Below are 20,055 nucleotides of genomic sequence, written 5' to 3'. Positions count from 1 at the left end.
AGTTTAAGCTTCTAATTCCAAGCCAATCTTTTTCTATAAATCAAGGAAGAAGATGGTGAATAGTAACCTTCAAGAAATAACTTTAGTTTTCTTGGATTTTTATGAAAGATTAAGGTTATACAAGCAAGGATCAAGGTTCTTTTAGGCATTCAAAGCTCTTGGGTTGTGTTAGGAAGCTTCAAGGAGGTATAAACAACTTTCACCTTTAACTTATAGTTTGAACTTTGAGTTTTGATGAGTTTATGGATGGATTAATGTCTATATAGAAATATCCATGTATGTATAGCAAGATCCATGTATGTTAGATAGTTGGGTTGGATTTGTGGTGATTTTGGATATGAATCTTGGTTAATGGTTAATGAATCTTAAGTTATGGATTAGTAGATCATGTTTGTGGTTGAATAAGTTGGAAAACCTTGATATTATGGACTGACTTTGCCTTGATATAAGTTGTGTTTGATGTATTGATGATGGTTGGGTGGTTTGTAGTGAATTGGTAAAGAATTGGAGTGGTATAAATATTGGTAATCGCGTAAACATAGCCGTCGTAACGTCCGATTTTCTTTCGACTGTTTTTGTGCATAACATTAGGACCCGAGAACCCCCTGCTAGATTATGACCACTGCCATATTTAGATAGCTCATGTTACGAGCTTCGTTTTGATATGTAGTTCGTTCGATTCCGATGCACGGTTTAGGAGAAACGACCGTTTCAAGTAACGGCGTTTCGCGAACGAAACTTTTCCCCTCGCCTTACTTTGAAACATAGGTTAAAGACCAAAAAGGGTTAATTAATGCATGAAACATTTATGTTAAGTGTGTTAGGCAGTTGGTAAGACACTCGCGAAGGAATCGCCTTAAAACTCGTAAAGGTTAAATTATTAAAAATGGTGGAGCCGAGGGTACTCGAGTGACTTAAGAGAATCAGTAAGCGCAAAACGAGCGTTAGAGTCTGAGTTGGTTAGAGTATAGATTTACAAGTGACTTTGGTTTAATTCCAACTTACTTGTTGTTTATAGGTTACCAGACTCGTCCCGAGCCATTCGTAACCCCCAGTCGCTCAGGCAAGTTTTCTACCCGATATACTGTTGTTGTGATGTAAATATATGTATATGCATTATCTTGTGATAGTGCATGATTGTTATTAGCAAATTTTGCGATATATTGGAGCATGCTGATATGGTATATATGCATGTCTGTTTCGTAATCTGGTTATCTATCTGTTGATTTCAATGCTTATAGTTGCATAATACCTATGCTAGAAATAAGCAAGTAGTTGCGTATACCCTTAGTATAGGGGATAAAAGGTGAACATATTTCTAAACCGGGAGTCGATGTTCCCGAGTATATTATATATATATATATTTATATATATATGGATATAGTTTTTAAAACTATGGATCGAATAAGGTTTATTCGATACCTTTATTTTACTTAATTGAATATTAATTTGAGTATTCATTCGAGGGCTTATGACTCAGTTTATATTATTATTGAATATTACTTGGATATTCATTTGAGGATGTATGACTCCTTTATTTTATGAATATTATTTATAGTATTCATTCGAGGTATTATGACTCCGCTTATTACTTAATAATATTCTTTATTGTATTAAAGAATAAGGTGTCGATAATCAAACTTACTTTTGATTATTCAAATAAAGATATTACCTTCGTATAAGTATATCTTTGATTATTTGCTATTCATTTCAAGTATAAGTTTTAATACTTCTACTTCAATTATTTTATAAAGATAATTCTTTATGGGAATATTATTTAAATAATAATATTCAGACATTTTATAAATATTCTGGGGACTGATTTACTTCATTAAATCAGCTTCACTCCAAACATTCTTAAAAATATTTTGCGAGTCTTCAAAATGATTTTTTTTAAAAGTAGCGGATCCCAAAACTCATTTTTTTTAAGATCCTCCTTTCGAAGGGGATTTAAATACTCGCTCAAAACCTGAGGGATCCGGCTCTGTGGTGTGTTTTATATTCGCAACAAGGTTGCTGTTTTGATAAATGAATTGATTACTTACCCAACACTCGGGAAGTAAAATTCTTGGAACAAGTTAATCCATTAACAGGCATCGCCTGGGAAATATCGGTGAGTTCTCCTTTCCAAATAGATACGACTTCTTGGTGGAGCCGTATCAACAAGTTTCTACTTGGGGAAAGTGGGGACAAGCTTTACGTTTCAGAGTCATGGATTTCATCTGAACTAGGAGTGGCGTAAGTGGCCGAGTAGCGCCGGCCCAGCCTTATTATATTGGCCCAAATGGCCTGGAAGTTCCGCTAAGGCGGTCCATTCCTTAGGAGTTCAGTGTTCGGTTGACAAGTAAATCCGACAGGTTCTCCTCTACATGTAGAAAATGGTGGGGTTGTACTACTACGACTGATCATCGTAAGTGGTCTTCCTGGCGCGGCAAACTCCCGTAATGAGTTCATCATCCAATTGGATAATTTCTGCAACACTACCCAGAGCACTTCGATAGAAAGGCTACGGTTGGGCGATTGTTGAGTGTTGGCAGGGTCAAGTTTTCAAAATGATGTTTACATCAAATGAAGTATCTCGTAACTTCATTTTATTTTGATAATATTTTAAAGATTTAATCTATTCAAATCTTGCCTTATAGTCTCATCTATGTGATGAACTTTTGAAGCTAATTATAACTTGAACGGTGGTAGTTCAAGTAGTATTTGGGAAAGATATAAGTATATTGGGGTATCTTGTAACTTCATCTTTTAAACTTATATCTAATTAATAATTGTATTATGAATGACAAAGATTTTCAGAAAAACGTTGAGACAAGGTTAGATATATGAGATCACCTTGCAACGATATTTTTTTTATACAGTTATACACTGGGACTTTGTGTATATTGTGCATGGAAGAGGACTTCCAATATTTTGAAAAGTATATATGTATATATATATACTGAATATTTTGCGACTTCATCGCATTAAGTTATCAACTTGGTTCATTTCTTTTGACCAAGACTTTCATGAGTATTATGAGTAGACTCATATATTGTTAATCATTATACATATTATTTTGGTGGGCTTGCTGCTCACCCTTGCTTCCTTCTTTCATCACACAACATCAGATAGATAAGATGAACAGGACCAAGCTCCAAATTCGCGAGCGGATAGGAAGCGTTCCGCAGCTTCCTATAGGCATTGAAGTCACTGTAGCTGAGGTAGGGAACTACCAATAGACTAGGCTTCAACTTTTGATGTACCAGATTTATGTATACTTATGAATTGTAATAATGGCAAAGAAATGTAAATTTATTCAGAAACCTTTTAAGGTGTATTGACTTATAATTGTGGAATAAAACGACTGTGATTATTTGTGGATGTTCATCTCTGAGACTATAACGTGTGGTGTGTGTTTATTGTGGGGTCACAGTACAGAGTAGTTGATTGTGTATTAAGATTGGGTGTTATTAAGGGAAATGGATCTCGTGACAACCCGGATCCCCGACCCCGGATCTGGGGGTGTTACAGAAGTGGTATCAGAGCTAAGCGTTATAAACCTCAGAGATGATGGGACGTTAAGATAATAAGTTCACTAAGATAATAAGAACTCTTGCCAAGTTCATAGTCGGACTACCTAACGTAGTACTGACAGTTAAAACCCATATGGGAACCCTTATAAATGTAGCGATAGAAGCGTAGTTCGTTATCGTATATGGTAGCGGGACTCCGAACCCTGAAGTTGAGGAACATCAACGCGATGATGTTTTATTACTAAGTGGAGATCAGATTGTGGATCCAATAGAGCGTCCTAACGCAGGACCGGATGATGTTGATATTGAGGATGTAGCGGTTGAGGATGTTGTCCTAGAAGGGATAGTTGCTGAGGAGGATCCCATGGAGGATCCTGACGAGATTGGATAAAGGACCACTGATGAATTGATGACCCTGGTTGGGTCGACTCCCAGAGGTAGGATTGGCCGGTCACTACCGGAGGTTCGTTCAAGTTTGTAAAGATAGTAGCCCCTTTAACGCGGCTTACTCGTAAGACTGAGAAGTTTGAATGGACAGAGAAATGCGAGAACAACTTTTAAGAACTGAAGCAGAGGTTGGTGATGGACCCTATGCTGGCATTGCCGGATGGAAAAGGAGATTTTGTGAAGTGTAGTGACGCTTCGCACAAGGGCATTAGGGTGCGTGCTTATGCAGCACGGTAAGGTAATCGCGTACATGTCAAGACAATTAAGGTAATATTAATTTTCGATATCCCCGCCCATGAGCTTAGGCTCGTGGCAATAGTTTTACCCTAAAGATTGGAGGCACTACTTGTATGGAGAGAAGTGCGAGAATTACCCAAGCCATAAGTGCTCTAGTACATTTTCACGTAGAAAGAGCTCAACATATGCCAGAGGAGGCAGTTAGAGCTAATCAAGAATAATGATTGGGAGATTCTTTATCATTCGGGGAAAGCCAATGTGGTGGCTGATGCCCTTAGTAAAAAGGAGAGACTCAAGATGATAATGTCTTTGGGAGAGTTTATAAGAGATTTTGGAAATAGTAGTGAAGGTAACCGGAGCCGGTACCGAAAAGCTGTTTGAGATTGCAATAGAGACCGAATTATTGGAAAAGAGCATACGGTGCCAGAGAAAGATGATAAGGGAATAATGAGGTATTCCTATAAAATTTGGGTTCCGAAAGTTCAAGAGCGTAAGGATGAGAACTTAGATGAGGGCCATAGTTTGAGGAATACGATTTAGAGCAAACCCTGAACGTGATAGTCAGGGAGGTCGCCATCAAGATAGAAGGAACCCATGACATAATGGAGTGGAAAATGAGGATTTTAAATTAAAAGATGACCCCAATTATGGGGAGTAGGATGAAACATTTCATACTAAGGAAACAGAAAGTCGAGTAAGGAAAGGAGACCCGAGACGGTACTCCTATACGGCAATTCATGGACCTGTCTAGACAGAACTTAGACTATTATCCCCAACCACCACCTTGAGGAAACAATGCGATAGGAAATTCTTTCAGGACCTGTAAGTCTCTAAGCTCTCAGAGTTCCAAGGAACAGGTTGACCCAGTCGAGGCAAGAGCCTGGCTAAAGGAATAGAGGAATCATTTGAGATTCTGAATGATTGACGAATCACAAAAGACTGTTTTTGTCACTTACCCTCCTAAGAGAGAGACCACCCGCTGGTGAAAGGCCAAGGAAGGCACGGAGCCTGAGGTAAGAATAAACTGATTTAAGTTCAGTCAATTGTTTTCGGGAAAGTAATTCCCAAAGATAAGGAGATAGTGTAAAAGCTTTAGAGCCAGAACAAAGGCAGACGAGTATGATAAATTATGAATCTAAGTTGTAAAAGTTATCAAGATTCGTTCTGAGGACACGAATCCAGAATGACGGGATGTTTGAAATCAATGCTTATGTTGTGTTGGTTCATGAAATAATGATAAGAGAAAGGAAAATAAAAAGAAATTGAAGTGGAAAGGAATATAACGGCAATAGAGTTTGAGGTATGATAAGGAAGTTGGGTATGAGGAAACCCTAACGACTCGTAACAATAGAAATAGAAAAGTATGCATTCGTCAGGATGAGGGTGATTCACCATAAGTTAAAATTGATGGTTGAGGGCATAAGAGATATATATAGTTTATCCCCTGTAAGTTGGGAGGATTCGAGGAAACCTTGAGATAATTCGAAGGATAAATAATGAGACGCGGATAGACTAAGGGGATAAGGAAGTAAGAAATTAGGAAAAATTGGATGAAGGAAGTGACCCTCAAGAAGGAAATGTAAGACCGGTGGCTTGATACCCAGAAAGGGAGACGCCAGGTATGAAAGATATCCCAACATTGAGGTGACTGTTGAGATAAACAACAAAAGTAAATAAGGAATTATTAAGAAGAAGTTCATGTTGAACACGACCAATATCTTCCAGAACATCCTTGTTATCGTTACCAAATCAGGCAAGACAAGCGGATAACCGTTGTTATCTTTTGGAGGCCATATTTATTAACCTCATTTGAATACAGATGTTATTGTGAAATTAGGCATTTACTATCGAGGTGGGAATGATTGAATAAGATACCCATATCAGGGATATATGACCTTATTTATCCATGGAAGGATGCAGGTACCTTTTAAAGGTGGAATTAAGGATAGAACATCGGTAACTTAAAATGAATCCTAGGGGAATGCATAAAGGTTGGCATTTCACCCTTAATAGGGATAGTATGAGTTTTGACAGTATGAATTGGGAAGGACTAAGGTATTAACAACCTTTAAGGATCAATGGAGAAATTTTTTTCAGAAGTATATAGACTATGGTTCTAGTATTAGTAAATGGTATTTTGATATACCCTGTACCTAGGGAGTACCGAATGAAGAATTTAAGAATAACCTTAGAGGTTTTACAAGGAGAAAGGTAATATCCAAAATTCTCAAGAATAGAAATGATGATAAAGGAAATATGACGTAATTATGATGTTGCCAAGTGGGGCACGTGTTAAACCACGAGAAAGTATGGATCGAACCAGTAAAGGTTGAAATTGTCAGGGCAATTAGGGCCTAGGATAAAAGATGTTCTAAGTATGATTGAGAGTCAGTCGTGACAGTGATTAACCTCTAAAGATTGAGGCAATAACTTATGGAAAAAAAATGGTGATTTTTTTTTTACTCATCAGATTTTAAGGAAAGCATCTTCACATAAGCTGTGATTGAAATAAGGTAGAAAATTTATTTGGAGGTGGTTAATGTGACATTGATTATAAGGAACTATTACTATCAGGAAAGGCCAAAGAGGTGGCCGACACTTTAAAGGTAAGAGGATAATTATAGGCGCTTGTGCCAAAAGAATACAGTGATGATGGTTAAAAATGTGAAGGTTGAATTATGGTTTGGAAGATTGACATTCCTTCTGATGACTGTACAATACCCAACCGTAATAGTAGTTGGTAAAGGTTTAATTCGTGTAATCGCCATGAATGGGCTATCTATCTTAGAAGGTCCTATCTTGAGATAAGCCAGGACCATGTTTCAAAAAGGACTAGATGAACCCTTGAGTTAATTCTTCTATTTAGGGCGTATGATTAAGAATGGTATTAACCTGTTATCGTTGCTTTGATTGAAACTCTTTTGCACTTTTATCTGCTTCATGTCATGTATGTATGTCAGAATCAGGAGTGTACTCCATGAATCATGAATGGTGATTATGTTACCTCCTTAGAAGGATTTGATACGACATGTATGGACTCCGTATGGTTAGCTATTAAGATTTCATGGAAAGTGAATGATGACAGTGGGTCAGTGGTGGACCATAGTAAGGCAGCAATGATTCTGCGAGTAACGAGCTGATTACAACCGTGAGAGTTGTATTGGAATGGATGTTGAGATTGAGTACCACTAATCGGGTCGTGGTAGTGTATAAGTTATCATTGATAGACTAATTAAGTAGAGTATCTACCTAGTGAATATTTATTCTTTCTTATCAATAGAGAGTCGTATTATTATACGAAGAAGGTTGCGATATAGAAATGGGTTCTAGTAACGATGAGGTCTAGAATGAGATCCCAGATTCGATTTTCGATGTCGAGGGAGTTTCAAAGGTGATTGTGTATAAGCTCGAGGAAGAGCATGGGTCCATAGAATGATGAACGGAATAGAAATATTTAGGCATGGGAAATACAATGCTATAATACTTGATGCTGATATAAATACGTTTATGTTTTGTTCTCCTATGACAAACCTCTATAATTCAGAGGTAGGTTCCAAGCCAGATATTTTGTGGCAGTATATATTTTTTTTATATACAATTCTCTTCAGTTCGTTCTTTTCTCTTCTTTTCATTTCATGTAATCTGAGAAGAACAACCCTTCCAGAAGGGGGGGTATTGCCGAATGACTATCTATCTGTGTGATAGAAGCCTAGTAGGATACCATCTATTGTTTAATTGCTTGTCAAGTACTAAAGGCTGGCCACCTTCTGTACTAACTATGCAATATAACAAGTGTTCATGATCATAGTGATCTCTCAACAAATTCCTTTACTTCTATTTGATTGATCAAATTTTGGAAAATAGAAACAACTGAAAAAGGAGTAATAAAGTAGTGGTAGTATGCGGAATGGGAACATATTCGTGATACTGAGGTTGACGTGGTTATTAAAAGGTTATAGAACGCTAACGAGCAAAAGTATAACCAGTATAATATTAGGAACGGAAGGTAGTAGCGATTACGAACTGGAAAAGAATGGGTATTGAGAAGCAGAAGCTCTAATGATAAAAGCTATAATGAGAGTCTGTGCAATAGACTTGAAAGAATTTGGAATGATCACTTAATTCAGATTGAGTTATCTTACGACAATAGATCATATGTCATTATCGAGATGTCGCCTTATTAGATCCTTGAGGGAAGACAATGTCGATCTCCCTTATGTTAGGATGAAGTTGTAGAGTGTAAGATGCTCGGACCCGCAGTAGTCCAAAGGACCAAGAATATGATAGATCTAATCAGAGGACGGCTGGTAGTAGCCCAAGATGGACATGATAAGTATGTTGATTTGACACGAAAGGATAAAGAGTATGAAATAGGGGACCTAGTAATGATATAGGTATCCCTTGGAAAGGATTGATGAGGTTCGGAAAGAAAGGAAAGCTAAGTCTACAATTTGTTGGACCCTTGGATATATTAAGACGTTTGGGAAGTTAGCATATGAGCTAGCCCTAACCCCGAACATGTAGCAGGTCGTAACGTGTTTCACGTATCAATGTTAAGGAAGTGTAATTTAGATGCCAGATAAATAGAGGCATATGAGCGCATAGATATGCAACCCGACGTAACCTATATGGAGCAACCAGGAAGGGTTATAGAGTGAAAAAGAACAAGTGCTTAGGAGAAGGGTTATCAAACTAGGCAGAGTTTGGTGGTAGGACCACAATGTGGAGAATTGACTTGAGAGTTAGAAAGTGCAATACTAAGGAAGGTATCCCTATTCATTTTCTATCTGATTCCGGGACGGAATCCTTTTAAGGAGGGGAGACTGTAATAACCCCAATTTTTGGAAAATTTTGAAACCCTTATGAATAGTGTTTTTGCTGAATGAGAAAACTTTTCATGCCACGCTATGTAGGGGTTCTGTTATTGATCTTATGGGATATTATTAGTACTCTATGAAGTATATAAGTGTATGTAAAGATCGTCAGAATCCAATTCCGAACACTTTGGTTTTTCCCGGAAATCCACAAGATACGGAGAAAATTGAGTATAAGGTAACAGGATAAAAAGGATTTAAATTAAAGGATTATAATAGAGGATCATAAAAAGGAATATAATGTATTGAGAAAGGTTAAGGGAACCTAAGTAATAAGATCCCGGGTATGATCCTTCAAACGATAAACGAGAACGAAAGTTAAGCGAACCGTACAACAGATCAGCGGTCATTAGGCAAACGATTAGGAAGCTAATCAAAGGGATTAATGGGAGTGATGTCATCCAACCAATAGAAAGAAGACAAGGAAGGAAGGATGACATCATGTGGATGATATAAGCATGACATGGGAAGGAGAAGGTGTGGTGGCTTTATAACCACACAAATCCAAGGGCAAGAAGGTAATTTACTAAATCAAAAACAAAACCAAATCAACCAACCAAAAATCAAGACAAGGCAAAACACAAAATTTTCTTCTTCTTCATGAAGCTCTCGGGTTCTTTTCTTAAATTTTGAAAGTCCAAGCTCCTCCACTTGTTATTTTCCAAGGTAATTATCCTAGCTTCTCCTAGTTAAGTTACATACTTCCTATAAGTTTAAGCTTCTAATTCCAAGCCAATCTTTTTCTATAAATCAAGGAAGAAGATGGTGAATAGTAACCTTCAAGAAATAACTTTAGTTTTCTTGGATTTTTATGAAAGATTAAGGTTATACAAGCAAGGATCAAGGTTCTTTTAGGCATTCAAAGCTCTTGGGTTGTGTTAGGAAGCTTCAAGGAGGTATAAACAACTTTCACCTTTAACTTATAGTTTGAACTTTGAGTTTTGATGAGTTTATGGATGGATTAATGTCTATATAGAAATATCCATGTATGTATAGCAAGATCCATGTATGTTAGATAGTTGGGTTGGATTTGTGGTGATTTTGGATATGAATCTTGGTTAATGGTTAATGAATCTTAAGTTATGGATTAGTAGATCATGTTTGTGGTTGAATAAGTTGGAAAACCTTGATATTATGGACTGACTTTGCCTTGATATAAGTTGTGTTTGATGTATTGATGATGGTTGGGTGGTTTGTAGTGAATTGGTAAAGAATTGGAGTGGTATAAATATTGGTAATCGCGTAAACATAGCCGTCGTAATGTCCGATTTTCTTTGGACTGTTTTTGTGCATAACATTAGGACCCGAGAACCCCCTGCTAGATTATGACCACTGCCATATTTAGATAGCTCATGTTACGAGCTTCGTTTTGATATGTAGTTCGTTCGATTCCGATGCACGGTTTAGGAGAAACGACCGTTTCAAGTAACGGCGTTTCGCGAACGAAACTTTTCCCCTCGCCTTACTTTGAAACATAGGTTAAAGACCAAAAAGGGTTAATTAATGCATGAAACATTTATGTTAAGTGTGTTAGGCAGTTGGTAAGACACTCGCGAAGGAATCGCCTTAAAACTCGTAAAGGTTAAATTATTAAAAATGGTGGAGCCGAGGGTACTCGAGTGACTTAAGAGAATCAGTAAGCGCAAAACGAGCGTTAGAGTCTGAGTTGGTTAGAGTATAGATTTACAAGTGACTTTGGTTTAATTCCAACTTACTTGTTGTTTATAGGTTACCAGACTCGTCCCGAGCCATTCGTAACCCCCAGTCGCTCAGGCAAGTTTTCTACCCGATATACTGTTGTTGTGATGTAAATATATGTATATGCATTATCTTGTGATAGTGCATGATTGTTATTAGCAAATTTTGCGATATATTGGAGCATGCTGATATGGTATATATGCATGTCTGTTTCGTAATCTGGTTATCTATCTGTTGATTTCAATGCTTATAGTTGCATAATACCTATGCTAGAAATAAGCAAGTAGTTGCGTATACCCTTAGTATAGGGGATAAAAGGTGAACATATTTCTAAACCGGGAGTCGATGTTCCCGAGTATATTATATATATATATATTTATATATATATGGATATAGTTTTTAAAACTATGGATCGAATAAGGTTTATTCGATACCTTTATTTTACTTAATTGAATATTAATTTGAGTATTCATTCGAGGGCTTATGACTCAGTTTATATTATTATTGAATATTACTTGGATATTCATTTGAGGATGTATGACTCCTTTATTTTATGAATATTATTTATAGTATTCATTCGAGGTATTATGACTCCGCTTATTACTTAATAATATTCTTTATTGTATTAAAGAATAAGGTGTCGATAATCAAACTTACTTTTGATTATTCAAATAAAGATATTACCTTCGTATAAGTATATCTTTGATTATTTGCTATTCATTTCAAGTATAAGTTTTAATACTTCTACTTCAATTATTTTATAAAGATAATTCTTTATGGGAATATTATTTAAATAATAATATTCAGACATTTTATAAATATTCTGGGGACTGATTTACTTCATTAAATCAGCTTCACTCCAAACATTCTTAAAAATATTTTGCGAGTCTTCAAAATGATTTTTTTTAAAAGTAGCGGATCCCAAAACTCATTTTTTTTAAGATCCTCCTTTCGAAGGGGATTTAAATACTCGCTCAAAACCTGAGGGATCCGGCTCTGTGGTGTGTTTTATATTCGCAACAAGGTTGCTGTTTTGATAAATGAATTGATTACTTACCCAACACTCGGGAAGTAAAATTCTTGGAACAAGTTAATCCATTAACAGGCATCGCCTGGGAAATATCGGTGAGTTCTCCTTTCCAAATAGATACGACTTCTTGGTGGAGCCGTATCAACAAGTTTCTACTTGGGGAAAGTGGGGACAAGCTTTACGTTTCAGAGTCATGGATTTCATCTGAACTAGGAGTGGCGTAAGTGGCCGAGTAGCGCCGGCCCAGCCTTATTATATTGGCCCAAATGGCCTGGAAGTTCCGCTAAGGCGGTCCATTCCTTAGGAGTTCAGTGTTCGGTTGACAAGTAAATCCGACAGGTTCTCCTCTACATGTAGAAAATGGTGGGGTTGTACTACTACGACTGATCATCGTAAGTGGTCTTCCTGGCGCGGCAAACTCCCGTAATGAGTTCATCATCCAATTGGATAATTTCTGCAACACTACCCAGAGCACTTCGATAGAAAGGCTACGGTTGGGCGATTGTTGAGTGTTGGCAGGGTCAAGTTTTCAAAATGATGTTTACATCAAATGAAGTATCTCGTAACTTCATTTTATTTTGATAATATTTTAAAGATTTAATCTATTCAAATCTTGCCTTATAGTCTCATCTATGTGATGAACTTTTGAAGCTAATTATAACTTGAACGGTGGTAGTTCAAGTAGTATTTGGGAAAGATATAAGTATATTAGGGTATCTTGTAACTTCATCTTTTAAACTTATATCTAATTAATAATTGTATTATGAATGACAAAGATTTTCAGAAAAACGTTGAGACAAGGTTAGATATATGAGATCACCTTGCAACGATATTTTTTTTATACAGTTATACACTGGGACTTTGTGTATATTGTGCATGGAAGAGGACTTCCAATATTTTGAAAAGTATATATGTATATATATATACTGAATATTTTGCGACTTCATCGCATTAAGTTATCAACTTGGTTCATTTCTTTTGACCAAGACTTTCATGAGTATTATGAGTAGACTCATATATTGTTAATCATTATACATATTATTTTGGTGGGCTTGCTGCTCACCCTTGCTTCCTTCTTTCATCACACAACATCAGATAGATAAGATGAACAGGACCAAGCTCCAAATTCGCGAGCGGATAGGAAGCGTTCCGCAGCTTCCTATAGGCATTGAAGTCACTGTAGCTGAGGTAGGGAACTACCAATAGACTAGGCTTCAACTTTTGATGTACCAGATTTATGTATACTTATGAATTGTAATAATGGCAAAGAAATGTAAATTTATTCAGAAACCTTTTAAGGTGTATTGACTTATAATTGTGGAATAAAACGACTGTGATTATTTGTGGATGTTCATCTCTGAGACTATAACGTGTGGTGTGTGTTTATTGTGGGGTCACAGTACAGAGTAGTTGATTGTGTATTAAGATTGGGTGTTATTAAGGGAAATGGATCTCGTGACAACCCGGATCCCCGACCCCGGATCTGGGGGTGTTACAACATTGAAGTGGTGGAATTGATTCATAATTTTCAGTGATTTTCAGAAGATCTGCAGAAGGATGGGTGCTGTTGAAGACTAAAATTAATTCTCTATTAATTAATTAAGTCATCTAATTTAATTAAGAAAATAAATTATATCTGCGAAGAATAATTTATTTATTAATTGAATTAATTGATTAATTAATTCTGAATTAATTTTAGGAATTTTCAGATTTTAAATTGGATTAAAATCTGCATTAAATCAGCAAGACAATTGAAAATGAACTAGCATGACAATCAGGATTGTCATACCGATTGTCATGCTAGGCCATTTTCAATAGTCTCACCGAAAGTTACACTGAGAGGCAGATTGTCTTGCTAGTTCAATGAGATAGTCTTGCTAGTTCATTTGATAGTCATACTAGCTCAACTGATTGTCTCACCGAAAGTCTTGCTAGTTCAAAAGGATTGTCATGCCAGCTCTATTCTATTCGGTTGTTGATTAAAAAGAAGCAGAGAAGCAGCAACTCATTTTTTATCCAGAACACAAAAGTCAAGAACAAAGCAGAAAAGAAAAACAAGAAGAAATATTTCATCTTTTCATCTGCATACTTCAAGATTAAATTTCTAGATTGTAAAGTTAAATCCAATCCACTAGAAATCTTTATCTTGCTCTTGTGTAACAATCTAGCGGATTAAAATCCCTAGAACTTAATCTCAAATCGCGTTTAACATTTGATTCTAATTATTGCAAAAATAGAAAAAGTTCATGTCGAATTTATTCTAAATTTTTGATAATTAATTTGAGATTAATTCCTTGTAATCGATACAGTTGTTGCAACACCTTTCAAGTTTAATAATATTTTTATTTAACTTGAATTTTGTTTCACATTTTTTATTCCGCATTTAATTCGATTATTCGGTACTGTTTGTATTCAACCCCCCCTTCTACAAACAAATTGGGACCTAACAATTGGTATCAGAGCCTTCTGATTAACGAACAAATCAAGATCCTAGACTTTTGTGATTTTTCAACTCCTTGAATTTTTATTTATTCAAAAATTCATAATGACTTCACATATAGTTGGAATCGTTAAAATTCCACAATTTGATAAAGAGAATTATATCATGTGGAAGAAGAAGATGCTATTATTTTTACAAGTTGCAAATCCCAAATATTCAAACTTATTAAAGAAGGGTATAAAAACTCCGATGGTTATTGAACCGGAGGTAATAATAGATGGTGTGGTGACTACTGAAGCTAGAACCTATCCAAAAGAGCCTGAAGATTTTACTCCTGCTGAGAAGGAAGAAGCCTCCTTGGATGCCAGCCTTCAATTAATATTAATTGATTCCCTTGATCCCTTGATGAACAGACATGTGATGAACTGTAAAAATTCCAAACACATGTGGGAAACTATTGAGGTGATTAATGAAGGCACGGAGGAAGTTAGGGAGAACAAGTTGGAAATCCTAACCTCTGAATCTGAACATTTCAAATCAAATCCAGAAGAAGGAATTACTGAAGTGTTTGAGAGGTACAATGCGTTGATCAACAACCTGAACATCAATGGAAAGTATTATTCAATCAGGGAGGTCAACAAAAAGTTCCTTTTAACACTGCCAGCTCATCTTGAACATAGAATCACTGCCATTAGAGAAGCTAGAGATCTGAGTGAGATTTCTTTGGACAGGCTCTATGGAGTGTTAAAAACCTATGAGTTGGAGCAGATTCAACAGAAGGAAGTCTACGGGAAGGATAGAATGGTCAGCACATCTACTACACTTGTAGCTGAAGGTCAACAACAACAACAATCTCAACAGTTAGAAAGAATGGTACAGTTTTCCAAGGGTGAGGAAAATGAGTTAGTAGCAGAATATGATCCTCCTACTACAAATCAATCAAGTGATGATTTTTATTCCTTGGAAGAGCTGGAGCAATTGGAAGATGAATCAATGGCCCAAATTGTCAAGAGATTCTCCCATGTCAGATTCAGGAGGAATCCCAAGCTTAAGTACAAGTCCAACTACAACAAATTCCAGAAAGGTGGATCTTCATCCTCTAACACCAGCAGTGGTGGGTACAAAACAGGGATGGTTGATCGAAGCACCATTAGATGCTATAACTGCAATGAGTTGGGACACTTTGCCACAGAATGTAGGAAGCCAAAGCAAGTAAGAAAGAACTCTGAAAGGGCTTATCTGGCAAAGGGAAGAAGCTGGGATGATACTGACAGTGAAGATGAAGATGAAGGAAATCTTGCTCTTATGGCTATTGATGGAAAAGCTTCATCATCAAGAATAGAGGTAAAACTTTCTGACGCTGAAATGGTTTATCATCTAAGAGGTAACTTAGATTGTGCACGTCGTGATAATGAACTGTTAAGTTTAAAGATCACAGACCTTGAGAAAGAGGTCAATGAATTAAGACTTGTGCATATTAATCAAGACAAATTAAAAGAACAGGTATCTTTTCTAGAGAATAGAGTTGACTGTTATAGAAAACTCGAAACTATTCTCAAAGACAAGATCACCGGTCTTGAGACTAAGGTTAGAGCCTACTTCAATTCTTGTTCGAAGGCTAAAGAGTTCTACAGTAAGCAAGCTGTTAATCAAACATCTGGAATAGGTTATGATTACAATGCTGCTATTGGAGAATTAGGCATAAACTCCCCTCCTCATGTCTGTGCTAAAGGGAGAGAAGTACCACATGTGCTTAAGGGTGTTGATGAACCCCTCTATAAAGCATCAATTGCTGAACCATTTGATGCGACCTCTTCTGTTATTCATGAAGAAATACGTGCTGAAGATCATGCTAATGAGAAGATTGTTTCCAAGTCAAGTGAGTCGAAAGTTCCAGTCAAAGTTGTGAAAACAACTGAGACTAACTCAGACACACATGAGTTGGATAACAATAATGCCATGTCTACCATGCAGAAATTGCCTGCTGTTAATCACTCTCATAAAGCATGTGGTGTTGCTAATTGTATGTCTTGTGCTTTTAATATGATGTATGCTTATTTTAATGGTAAGCATGTGTCTAATGATAAGACTACTCCTCGTCAGCATGTGAATAACAAGAAGCATGATAGGTCTAAGACTGCTAGTCCTTCTAAGGCTAGAAAGGAGACATTTGTACCTAAGCTTAAACAGAAATTTGTTAAGGCTGTTTACAAGGTCAAATGTTCAGTCATTGAGGATGTTGAGACCATTAAAATTAAAAATGTTGTTTTGCCTGACAAAGGACAGTTCTACAAGTATGCCGGGCCCAACCAAGTTTGGGTTCTGAAGAAGGTCTAATCCATTTGTAGTGCAGGGCATTAAACAAGTATAACCGGTAGTGTGGATTCTTCACAGTGGATCATCAAGACATATGACCGGAGATAGAGCCCTGCTATCAAATGTGGTTGAGAAAGCTGGCCCCCTGGTTACCTTTGGAGATAACAGCAAAGGTTTATCTGAGGGATATGGCTGTTTACAAGCTGGGAATGTTATCATTGTAATTTTGTATATTGTGCTAGGTTATTATCAGGAAGCAGTATCTAACATATAGCACCAGTGACGAGACTTGAGAATATTATGACATATCAGGCACCTGCTGCACATTACACTTGGAATTGTACTCTAGTAAGATGTGTACAAGTGTACTCCTGATTGGTGAGTTAAAAGAGGAAGTCAGTGCACCACAGTTCATGGACTTTGCAGCTGCAGATCTATTGGACTATGCAATCTCTTCTTCACAATCTCACTTCAGGTTGGTATGAACTAGTATACTGCTCAAGCAATCGTCAAGGACTTGGTATGGCACTCTAACAGAAGTTGTAATCTTATATGAACTAGTAGAGTCGTCATATTTATAACTATTTTATCACTAAGCACAATCATATTGTTTTATATGTGCAGTGGTATATTGATAATGCAACATAACAATTAGTATCTAAAGTACTTGACAAGTATCGGTCAATGATATGTTGTTAACATTATGTTGCAGATATTTGTAAGCTTTTGACATGAATGAGAATTACTTAGACTTTACCCTAAGTGTCAATATTTTATCAAAAACTCATTCATATTGAAAAACAAAATCAAACTTCTTTCTACATTAGTGATTTCTTATGTCATGTAAAATCTTTTGAAATCACTATTATAAATCATTTTCTCTCTATTACCATATATTCTGTGTTACAGGTTCAGTCTCCAATGGCTTTCTTTCATTGACAGTCATGAGGTTGAAAACCCACAACGTCTATCCCAGACTGTAAAGACAAACACAAAAACAGAACCAACCAACACTCTCTTACCACTAAATGTAATATGAATGAGCGTGAGGGAGATAGTGCCTTAGTGCACCACATAAGGAAGGTTCTGTAGTCAACCCAGTAGCTCTGTCTCCTACATAGATGAGTAGTATTTAAACCGAGACAACTGCTAGCCCCCATACATCTTTTCAAAAAGATGTAATGGCTGAAAAGGCACAAAACAGTTACTAGATTCATTCTCTCAACAGGGTGCGTCTATTGAATTTTGCCTGTCGGCCAAGGTATCCGATATAGTGTCACCACTTCAAATATAATCAATTCTTGATGCACAAGGAGAGGTTACACACACAAAGGATGAGTTGACGGAAACAAGAGTTTCGACCATTTTAAGGTCAGATTCGATTGTTCAAGGTTCGTTAGTGGACCAATTGCCTTTACAGGTGTTAGGAGAGGATACTGATCCAAAAGCCATATGTCAGTGGTCAGTATCTACCTCCCCAGGCTTAAATCCCCTGGATGCATCTACGGATAGTGGATCTGACATAGGTGCAGATCGGCAACTTGTTGACAATGATTCAGATATTACCTGATGAGTCACAAGGAAATGTCTTCACAGGCATTAGAAGGGAACTGTGATCTTTATGCTAAATTCTTTGGATCATTGTTTACCTTCCCAGAATTCAAATCTGGAACCCTAAAAGGGAAACTAGCAACTTGTAGATTATGACTCAGATTTATCTGACGAGTTTAACAAGGATGGGGATTTGTGAACTCCCATTGCACCACCTGTGACCTCCTTAAGGATGGCTAAGGTGATTTTCCTTGCAGGTATAGCTGATTTTTGGAGCTATGAGAGGAGTGATACACTTGTGAGAATGAGTGTAAACACGAGTGGAGAGAAGAGTGAAACACATGTGAGGTACACTAAAACACAATCACACACTCACAGTGAGGAAGAAAGAGAAACACTTGTTATTTCTTTTCCAACCAAGTGAAATATGAGAACTCCTTCAGACGACGGCATACATTCCTTCTTTAAGGGGGAGATAAAAGCTTAAGTAATAGTTTGGAGGATTCCTCAACTAAGGGGGAGAAATAGCAGGGAGGAAGAAAAAGATCCTAAAAATATACACTACACCACACCATTATTGTTTGTAACTACGGATCCTATTGTACGGGAGAGGTGGTAAACACAAGGTGATTTCCTAGTAAGGGAAGAAGCAGTTAGGGGAGTACCATTGGTTTTTATCTGCGGATCCTATTGTACGGGAGAGGTGGTAAAACGAAGGTGATCTTCTTTAATCAGTTGATTCTCATAGGGGGAGAAGCAAGAGATATGGGCTTCTCAACAGGAAATGTGGTTGTACAAATGAAGATGGAACTACTTGAAGATATGTTTAGTCTAGAGGAACAACTACTTGGAATCTGGAAAATGTTAAATCTCATCCAAAACTTTTCTGCTATTTACTTTGCATGTATGTTTATATCTTTTTCTTATTTGTTAGTTGAGTTATCCTCTAGGTATTTGTGTGTTATTGTCTAACAAACAAATAGGGGGAGATTGTAAGTCATATGTCATAGCCTATTTGTATATACGAGGATTCAACTCAACTCAAATAAGAATGTAATAAGTAAATAGTGGATCGACCGTCAGAGAGATCTCGCAAAGTAATATCTGTCAAAGGATTCAGAAACAAGGTTCATCTACAGACTTGAAGAGTTAATTCACTGGAAGAAGTTCAAGAAGTTGATCATGCCTCAGTGATATAAATCAAGATCGTGGATTTAATCAAGTGACAGAGATCTCGTCAGAGTATCATTAATTACAAGGATTTAATCTGAAGAAAATCAAAGTGTCAAAGTCAAGACATGAAGAAACATCACGGAAGTTAGTCACTCATGAACCAGACAGTACATCGAGTGTCAACATTGAAGTGGTGGAATTGATTCATAATTTTCAGTGATTTTCAGAAGATCTGCAGAAGGATGGGTGCTGTTGAAGACTAGAATTAATTCTCTATTAATTAATTAAGTCATCTAATTTAATTAAGAAAATAAATTATATCTGCGAAGAATAATTTATTTATTAATTGAATTAATTGATTAATTAATTCTAAATTAATTTTAGGAATTTTCAGATTTTAAATTGGATTAAAATCTGCATTAAATCAGCAAGACAATTGAAAATGAACTAGCATGACAATCAGGATTGTCATACCGATTGTCATGCTAGGCCATTTTCAATAGTCTCACCGAAAGTTACACTGAGAGGCAGATTGTCTTGCTAGTTCAATGAGATAGTCTTGCTAGTTCATTTGATAGTCATACTAGCTCAACTGATTGTCTCACCGAAAGTCTTGCTAGTTCAAAAGGATTGTCATGCCAGCTCTATTCTATTCGGTTGTTGATTAAAAAGAAGCAGAGAAGCAGCAACTCATTTTTTATCCAGAACACAAAAGTCAAGAACAAAGCAGAAAAGAAAAACAAGAAGAAATATTTCATCTTTTCATCTGCA

The sequence above is a fragment of the Apium graveolens genome, chromosome 4 (assembly GCF_009905375.1).
Source record: "Apium graveolens cultivar Ventura chromosome 4, ASM990537v1, whole genome shotgun sequence".
Lineage (NCBI taxonomy): Eukaryota > Viridiplantae > Streptophyta > Magnoliopsida > Apiales > Apiaceae > Apium > Apium graveolens.
The sequence above is the reverse complement of the archived record's forward strand: the minus strand, read 5'-3'. Positions refer to the sequence as shown.